The sequence below is a fragment of the Cydia splendana genome, chromosome 25 (genome assembly GCF_910591565.1).
Source record: "Cydia splendana chromosome 25, ilCydSple1.2, whole genome shotgun sequence".
Lineage (NCBI taxonomy): Eukaryota > Metazoa > Arthropoda > Insecta > Lepidoptera > Tortricidae > Cydia > Cydia splendana.
The window spans coordinates 8,912,567-8,922,350 of NC_085984.1; the positions used below are offsets into that span (position 1 = coordinate 8,912,567).

The 9,784-nt window shown below is 41.8% G+C and overlaps 1 long non-coding RNA gene across 1 annotated transcript; it reads left to right on the top strand.

Annotated features, from left to right (window-relative positions):
- The first annotated feature begins 3,636 nt into the window (after positions 1-3,636).
- Positions 3,637-3,865, top strand: LOC134803012 (uncharacterized). The gene is made up of 2 exons (XR_010145928.1): positions 3,637-3,783; positions 3,824-3,865. It is a non-coding gene; the product is annotated as an uncharacterized LOC134803012 (long non-coding RNA).
- Positions 3,866-9,784: the final 5,919 nt, after the last annotated feature.

Below are 9,784 nucleotides of genomic sequence, written 5' to 3' on the forward strand. Positions count from 1 at the left end.
ACAGCGCGTGCGCTTACAGTACACGCACACTTGTTGGACTAGCGGTAACGACAAGCGGGTACAGGCCGACTCGCACCGTTGGAATAGCTCGGCGCGAGACGTAATCAACCGCACAGGCATCCACAGGCGTGGCGCGATCCGGCGTGGCTTGTAAATAACACGGGCCGTGGGAACCCACCTTAAGGGTTACCAGTTAACACGTTACCACGATCGACTTGTAATATTTGTATGGCTGCCGGGCACACGCCACACAAATCATTTTTAAAACAATAATAATAATATCACCTCTATTGTTTACCGAGGCGCCATGTTTTTGTCTATGGCGTGAAAAAGGTTATTGTCTCGTTTTTGTGGTAAATCCGGCGGAATCGGTTTTTTCCAGGATTATGAATGATGGCGCCACGGGGCGCGTGGGGAGAATTGAATAATTATCAATTTATAATCAGGAATATCAGGATATTTATTCATATTATTAACATAATTTCGTAAGGTATTTCCCGCTTTGCGACATTTTGTTTAACGTTAAGATAGGTGATCTGTGGCAGTTTCGTTAATAACACTTGCACAGTCTGTGCTACCAAAATCGCTGCCGAGTTAACTTGGTCTGACTCTACTAGAGCTATTTTATGTACTAAATATGTATACCTACCTATGTCGCTCAGAAAATACGAATTATATGTGATTTTCGATTAGCATTTTTGTAATTTACCGAAAATGACAGCATATTATACATTTTCTTTTCATTATTTGAGTAGCAATACTATTAGTCGGTTAAACAAGTATGTTATTAGAAAAAAGCACGAAATTCAAATATTCTTTGGGACGATAACCATTGGCCCTACATTTTTTTAAATTTGCCGCTTTTTCTACTGACGGAAATAGCTCGACAGACTATAAGACATATTAATCGATACATATTTCATTTAGTCAAGCACTAATTTTGCCAGAAAAAAATGTAGGTCTTGTCATGTACAAATACTTTTTTATTAATTTTATTAAGTATGTTGTTTTACTATTGGAAAATAAGTAGGTACATAAGTATGTACCTTAAACCGAAAGTACCAGTAAAGTAATTAATTATTAATAAAATTAATACAAATGCAATACAGTGGCGGCTATAAAAATCCCAATGCACACTACCAATAAAACAATCATTCTATTAAAAATATATTAACAAAACAAAAATAATCTATGGTACATTTTATAGTACATTGTAGGAGAGGACGGAAAACCGCTAAAAGATGGACGAGTCGTTTGAGGGCCGACACGTTAGTGGAGGCCCTCTAATAATACGAGTCCATCTTTAGCGTTTCCGGCCGAGGCATTACATAGTGCTTTTCACGACTACTGCGAGGAAATAAGAAAACATTTGCATAACTATAAGTACTATCCCGCGATTTCTCTGATAGCAAATTACTAGCCACTGCCTGTGCTGTCTCTTGAATTTCGGTAGGCGTCAGCGTAAGAATATCATTTTCTTCACTAACTAATTTTTATAGCGAGCGTTGATACGTGTTTCTTGTATTTTTTAATCAAACACAATTTAGACTATCCAATTCAGTAAGTATTTTCAGATCCCGCCTTTTTTACTTTGTTTTAACTTTTAAGAGGCGTTTTTCTGTTATTTGCTTCAAACCGACTCTAAACTTAGAAGCGTTTTTGTTAAAAAAAAACCACAAACTGCTTCAAAAGTAAAAAACGCCTTAAGCGTGAACTGAATGGATAATTGTTAAAAAAAATGAAATGAATGGTTTTGACATTTCTTTTTTTTAAACAAGAAATTGGTCCTATAAATAACCTAATTTTATTTTTGAAGGAAAAAGTTGCACCAAAAAAGACCTTTTATTGATTTTTATGTTTTAAATGATACTCATTGCTGTAGCGAACCGTCATCAATGACAGATGATGATAACAATGAAACATTGTAGTAGTGGTGGTTCAGGTGCTACAGCTATTGCCTACTTTCCAGCTTTGTTTTAGACCATCTATTGCCACATTTCCGAACAGTGGCGTGAAAAATCATTTCTAATTGCATCTTATTTTATACTGCATACAGACGATTTTTGTTCAACCCGCATGTGACAGTTCGTTCGTTTGTTTTTAAATTATCAATTTTTACCTGACGTTCAAAATGACTCGTGTTCACGATATCGTGTATACAATTTTAGTATCTATGCCACTTTCAATAAGGTACAGGTACCATAAACGCGTTAAGCCCCCTCCAGACTATGCGCGTGAATCGCAGGCGAAGCCGCGAACGCGAGTGTGGAGTCGATTTCGCTGTCTGCGAAAATCGACTCCACACTCGCGTTCGCGGCTTCGCCCGCGATTCACGCGCATAGTCTGGAGGGGGCTTTATACGAAGCATACTTTGTCAATGTAATTTTATGTATTTGTGTATGGTCTTTGAAGCGCCGCAATAGACAATTTCTTTTAATTTCTTTACGACGCCGACTCACGCTTTTAACGTGATTGGAATTTGTGTGTGTAAATATTCTTGGAAACATAATCACGGTCGGTGCAATCAGTGTGCTTTTAAGGTTACATTCTGATGGTGACAACATTGCTATTTCAGGAAAAAACGGGTGATAGAGTCTGTGCGGAAAGGGAAGAGTCGTGAAATGTATGGGATCCAATACATTCTAGAGTTAGACCAAAAGTCTGTAGCGATTTTGATAGCCCACGCAGTGCAAGTGTTATTCATACGTCATAATTTCATAGATATTTGACATTTAGAATAACACTTGCACTGCGTGGGCTATCAAAATCGCTGCAGTGTTTTTTTGGTATAACTCTACGAGTCTTCTCTTTCCGCACAGACTCTACTACTGTCAATCACCTTGATAAAATGATTGCCAGATTGAATATTCCAAGAATATTCTAATGGCTGTAGGAATAGGTAATGTAATAGGTACCTACTCAAAACTACGTCGAAACTGACTTCAAGACTCAATCAAAAAGACTTCTGTATTGTCAAGTTTTTTGACACAATACAAAGATACTACAACTTAAATTTTCTGTGTGTATATGTTACTGTAAAAGCCCGAAGTACGGCAAAACCTAGGTTTTACCGGTAAATCCCAGTTTTTACCGATGCCGATCGGTAAAAGCCCGAAATGTTAAATCTTGCTAGTTTACTTCGGGCTTTTAACAACACCGATATGGTAAATCCTAGGTCTTACAACGGCGACCGGTAAAGTTTGAATCATGCACTGATTCTTGAGATTATTAGATGCTAATTTTTAACAAAAAAAAACCGACTTCTATGGGGCCCGATGAAAGATTATGGTAGATGGTGCACTATGTAGAAAAGGACGTAAAAACCACCCACTTTTCTAGTAGCATTTCGTTTCTATAAAGGCCCCAGTACACAATGGGCCATCGCCGGCCACTCCAAGGGACGCAGCCATGCGGTAGAATGAGATGGCAATATCACTTGCTCCCTCTAACGCATAAATGCGTCCCTTGGAGTGGCCGGCGATGGCCCATTGTGTACTGGGGCCTTAAGGGTCGCAGTTCTAACCTAACCTAACCCACTTTTGTTCGGTTCTGTGAGGATCGCAGTTCAAACCTAACCTAACCCACTTAACGGCGCATGCGGTGCGGTGTACGGGGGTTTGAGCGGGAGGGGTGCATGATTCAAACTTTACCGGTCGCCGTGGTAAGACCTAGGATTTACCATATCGGTGTTGGTAAAAGCCCGAAGTAAACTAGTAAGATTTAACATTTCGGGCTTTTACCGATCGGCATCGGTAAAACCTAGGTTTTACCGGTAAATCCTAGGTTTTACCGGTAAATCCTAGGTTTTGCCGGTAAATCCTAGGTTTTGCCGTACTTCGGGCTTTTACAGTAACATATATATATATATGTCGGAGAATGACTGAAATGTGCCATCTGTCGCCTTCAAGAGGCGTTTTATCATGCAAACCTTGACAAATAGAGCAAACTAGGGTGTTACGTACACCTGAGTGGCGTTCGACGCAGTTCCGCCAAGACGTCATAGAGTGCGCTGTTAAAACAATTGAAGTCCAGAGCAATTGAAGTTATGCTGTCAATTAATCTTCTGAGAGAGCACGATGAGAACGAACGGGAGAGGATGACGTCTGTGGCCATTCCTGGGTCAAATCCACTGGTTTGCTTAAGATAAGAAACGTATCGCGTGCTGTGATTTGTAATGAGTCTTGTGCAGTAAAGATTGTGAGTTGAACATCGTATTTCATTGAAGGCCCTCGTCATCCACGATTGAAGGTTCTGATGTGCTGCCGATTGTATGATACGCCCACAATTCCCGACATATATAATATGAAAAGAAAAAACAACTTGGATGGATAAGTAGTAGTAGTAGTAGTAGTAAAATACTTTATTGTACAAAAAGAAACATAAAACATGAAAGAACACAAATTATTAGTACAAAGGCGAACTTATCCCTTTCAGGGATCTCTTCCAGTTAACCCTTGAGCAATTGAGGGATAACCTTAAATAGACTTACCCGCCGAGAAACTGATAACGGTGAAAAATAGAGATAGGTACTACTCCTAAAAATACGTGTGATAAGTCGCACTAAACAAAGTCTGCAGCGGATTTGATAGCCCACGCAGTGTAAGTGTTATAAATGTATACGTCATAATTTCATAGCAGTCTGACGTTTAAAATGACACTTGCACTGCGAGGGCTATCAAAATCGCTGCAGACTTTTTACGGTCTGACTATACCTCATTAGATTCGTCACGATGCCTAGAAAAACGTATTCGAAGCGTGTATTAGCACACAAAAAATATCAAAATGTTATAAACAAAAAAAGGGGGAAATAGGTAGATATATTTTATTTCCCCAATATCTCAAAAAGTATTTTAATATTTAAGAAACCAAAATTAATACATATTATAAAAGATTTACAGAATTAACGCTACCTATTCTAAGATCAAGTGCGCCAGTGAGCTGGTAGCTTTCTCTCGCAGCGCAGTAGCATTGCCATTCAGCGAGGGAATGCTGCCAGCATCTTTGGCACAATGCCGCGAGGGCCTTATTTAGACGTGTTTTAATTTAGAATAGTTTAGTTTTTAATTTTAGGTATTAATTTTATTATAAAGTAGTTTTATATAAGTATTTCAGATTCATTGTTTCGTTGACCAATAAATTACCTAAAAAAAAATACAGTACACCATAACAAATCTATGGCAAACTTGATCTTAGAAATCGGATAGGCTATACGTGGACTATACGTATATTATCATTTGATACGACAACTTATGACTTCTGATTGTGCATGACGAATAGAAATCCGTATATCAAGTTAGTTACAGTCTCATCAATATCCACGGCGCAGTGCTGTTATGCAGATGGTAATTGGAAGTCGGGGCTTCAAAGGACCCGGGGACGTTGCATGTCGGCTTCCTGGGAACGCACGGGCATTTATATGAGGATAATTATAAGCCTGACCAGGAATATAATCACGCCCCATGTTGCGGAATTTCACTGGAACTATTTTGACATTGGAAATGTCTTTTCGTTCGCTCCAGTATAGGCTCCGATTTCACGAAAAAGTGCGATCCCCTTATATCTCGGAAAGTTGTGAAGATATGATATTAAAAAATAGGCTCAAAAGACGCATAATCACGACAGCTGTAAGGTGCTAAAATAATTATTCGAGAAAGTCAAAAACAAAAAAAGTTTATGGTCGAAATAGTGAAAATAAAATTAATTTTTTCCGAATTTTTGATTTTGGTGCTCGATAATTTGGAAACGAAGAATGATATCAAAAATTTGAGAAAAACGGCTCTGGACAATTTAGTCAGCTACAATTTGAGCCTAAAACAAAGACGATCGGGTTAAGGGTTTGCCCTGTAGCCTAACCTTTAAATAGTCAAAAAGTCAGAACGACATTTTTCACATGACATTTATGACTTCATGATTCGCAGAGTTCGTTATCGGTGTTTGTTGTGAATTATCGATAAGGAGAGGGAGAGGGAGAGGGAGAGGGAGAGGGAGAGGGAGAGGGAGAGGGAGAGGGAGAGGGAGATGGGAGGGAGAGGAGAGGGAGAGGGAGAGGGAGAGGGAGAGGGAGAGGGAGAGGGAGGGAGAGGGAGAGGGAGGGAGAGGGAGAGGGGAGAGGGAGAGGGAGAGAGGGAGAGGGAGAGGGAGAGGGAGAGGGAGAGGAGAGGGAGAGGGAGAGGGAGAGGGAGAGGGAGAGGGAGAGGGAGAGGGAGAGGGAGAGGAGAGGGAGAGGGAGAGGGAGAGGGAGAGGGAGAGGGAGAGGGAGAGGGAGAGGGAGAGGAGAGGGAGAGGGAGAGGGAGAGGGAGAGGGAGAGGGAGAGGGAGAGGGAGAGGGAGAGGGAGAGGGAGAGGGAGAGGGAGAGGGAGAGGGAGAGGGAGAGGGAGAGGGAGAGGGAGAGGGAGAGGGAGAGGGAGAGGGAGAGGGAGAGGAGAGGGAGAGGGAGAGGGAGAGGGAGAGGGAGAGGGAGAGGGAGAGGGAGAGGGAGAGGGAGAGGGAGAGGGAGAGGGAGAGGGAGAGGGAGAGGGAGAGGGAGAGGGAGAGGGAGAGGGAGAGGGAGAGGGAGAGGGAGAGGGAGAGGGAGAGGGAGAGGGAGAGGGAGAGGGAGAGGGAGAGGGAGAGGGAGAGGGAGAGGGAGAGGGAGAGGGAGAGGGAGAGGGAGAGGGAGAGGGAGAGGGAGAGGGAGAGGGAGAGGGAGAGGGAGAGGGAGAGGGAGAGGGAGAGGGAGAGGGAGAGGGAGAGGGAGAGGGAGAGGGAGAGGGAGAGGGAGAGGGAGAGGGAGAGGGAGAGGGAGAGGGAGAGGGAGAGGGAGAGGGAGAGAGAGGGAGAGGGAGAGGGAGAGGGAGAGGGAGAGGGAGAGGGAGAGGGAGAGGGAGAGGGAGAGGGAGAGGGGCTGCTATCAGATAGCTGATGCTGAACCCTGGCAGTACCTAGTTCTCGGGTTTAATACAACATAAGTACACGCTGTTTTGGTCATCGGACTCGTCTCGATGAGCACTTAGGAGAGTAGTACCCAAGATAGCTGATGCTGAACCCTGGTAGTACCTATTGGAACTCAGGTTTGGTGCAACATAGACAAACGCTGTTATGGTCATCTCTCGTCGCGTCAAACTGCTGTCAAGAAAAATACATATCTTGCAGCAAATGGGCCGCTGCCGATCAAGACTCGAGTGACGATAACGGCGATGTGGCTACCACTTCTCGAGTTGACTACGGATTTGCCGTGTAATAATTTTCTTGTACTTTGAACATTAATATATCCTGCTTATTAATCGAAAAAATGAAATATGTACCTATACTTATGCGCCACGGCGACAATTATTCAAACTTCGATCCGCGTGTGGAAATTTTGCAATTTGTTTGTTCACATGCGTTATGTCCAGGATACTTGTGTTAGTCTAAGAATAAAATAATTATCATTCAACATTGTAGTTTTATTTTGTAACTTTTTCCTTATCCAGACTTTCTCGTCGCTCAGCGACAATATTTTTTCGAATTCCGTAGATTCATTTCCAATGTGCTCGATAGTCGTGTGAGGCACGAAATCTGTGAATTTTTTTCATACTATACTGAACTGTCACTCTATACAATGAGAATAACAGCGCCCTCTTGACAATGGTCATATATTAGTGGTCAGAGGGGCTACCGCGAAAACCGAAATTCGCAAATTGCGGGGATCTTACTCTTTTACTCCAATGAAGGCGTAATTAGAGTGACAGAGAAAAATGCCCGCAATTGACGATTTTCGGTATTGGCGGTAGCCCTACAGGCTTTGCCAGCAGAAGAAAGCAAGCATGTGGAAAAGGTGATAATTTTCACAGAACGATATCGGGGTGACTACACTCACAATCAGAATCACACAAGATCAAATAATCAGGACAACTAAACAACTTGAAACTAAAATGGCGAAATAGTTTAGTTCTTCCCGAGTTCCCGCGTCTACAATAGGGTATTTGACTGTATTTAAAATTATTTATTTTACACCATGCATGAAATAAAGCACCAGAAGATTAATAGAGAAATGTAGACAGCAGTTATTTTTAGACACAAGTTCTATTTGAAACCCGTATAAAACTATAAAGAGTAGATAATTTGATTGTGACGTCACATGTTAGTTTCGTATAAATTCCATAGTAGCAAAATCGTTTTGACAGCTCGAAAAAAGGAACTGATTTGACCAGTAGTCAAATACCCTATTGTCTAATTTCGCGCCTTTTTCCAGTGGTCAGGTTGGCAGACTATAACCCCCAGACAAGACATCCTCCAGACTGAGCATAGTAGCGCTTTCACAAATATACGGTAGTTTTACTCCATTTTCGAGTCAAAGTGTCTTTGTGTGACGTCCGTGTCTTTGAACGGACTAATCACGACACGGGACTCGCTCACCTCGTCCCCCGCACCCCAGTATTTTTGGCAGCATCGGTTTCATGAAATAATTGCTCTAAACTCCATCTAGAGGATTCCTATTCCTAAACCTAACCTCATCGCCCGCCAAAATGTCAACAAACTTTTTAATTGCGCCGGCATATGCGCGCGGCGTCCGGCGGTGCATCAAGGCGCCTGCGCCGCGCATGCGTAATGCGCGGCTCGTTTAATTGATTCCGTCATGGATTTTATCGACGATAGTTTGAGGAAAATTCAATGTAATAATCATTTATTATTACAATAACGGCCTACAGGCCAATTCGAACGTACACTGACATTAGAATGATATTTGAACAGACAATTAAGTAGGAGTGAAATGTCATCACGGCCATATTCACCGGAAATATGGCCATTTTCCCGAGTTTCTAATGCTACTTCTATTACATTCGTTCGTAGTTTCTTTTTGATCCTACAGTAAGTTATCTTTCTAAATAAATATAATATGTATTGGTTATAATATAGGTTGTCTGGAAGAGATCGCTTTTAAGCGATAAAACCGCCTGTTATATATTGACCGCCTAATATATTTAGGCCCACTTGCACCATCTCCCGGGGTCTCCACCCGGGGTTAAGCGGTTAAACCGTTAACCCAGTGTCAAATTGTACTCGTAACCATGGTATCTCCAGGTTTAACCGGTTAACCCCGGGTTATTGGAATGGTGCAAGTGGCGCTTAGTATAAAATAGCTAATGATATAGCTAGGGGATTTGACGAGCAAAATTTTAAACAGAAGTATCGATAAAGACTAACGATTAGATCGTTCGAGTAACGTATGATAGGTATCAGTACGGCCATATTATCCGTCGCAAAATACGCGCGACGCTCTATTTCTTGGTTTTAATTTACTGGCTTTAAGTTAAGCCCCCTCTTAACTTAAAAAATAATAATAATCATCATCATTTATTGCAGATCAATGTTTCATAGGACATTACAGCTTGGCAAAAAAGAGTAGAAATTAAAAAGTGGCAACACTGTAGTGTCGTCCCGTTTTCTTATATACATTGGTTTGAAAGGGACTGTAAGTAACAATTTTGACTTAATAACTAAAGGGGCCCACTGATTAACAGTCCGCCGGACGGTATCGGCCTGTCAGTTGATCGGAACTGTCAAAATTTTGTTCTAACTGACAGGCCGATACCGTCCGGCGGACTGTTAATCAGTGGGCCCAAGTTAGTACTATAGGTACAGAAAATATACAAGATGGAGAAACACGGCATATTGGTCCGCGATAACTGCGATGCAATGAATTGATGATTGGATATAGTATTGGAAGTTGTACAAACAGCAACACTCACTGTCCAACGGTGGACCTTATGCCTTACGTAATAAGGTTTACGAACTGTCAGTTAACAGTGTCGTTGATGGTAA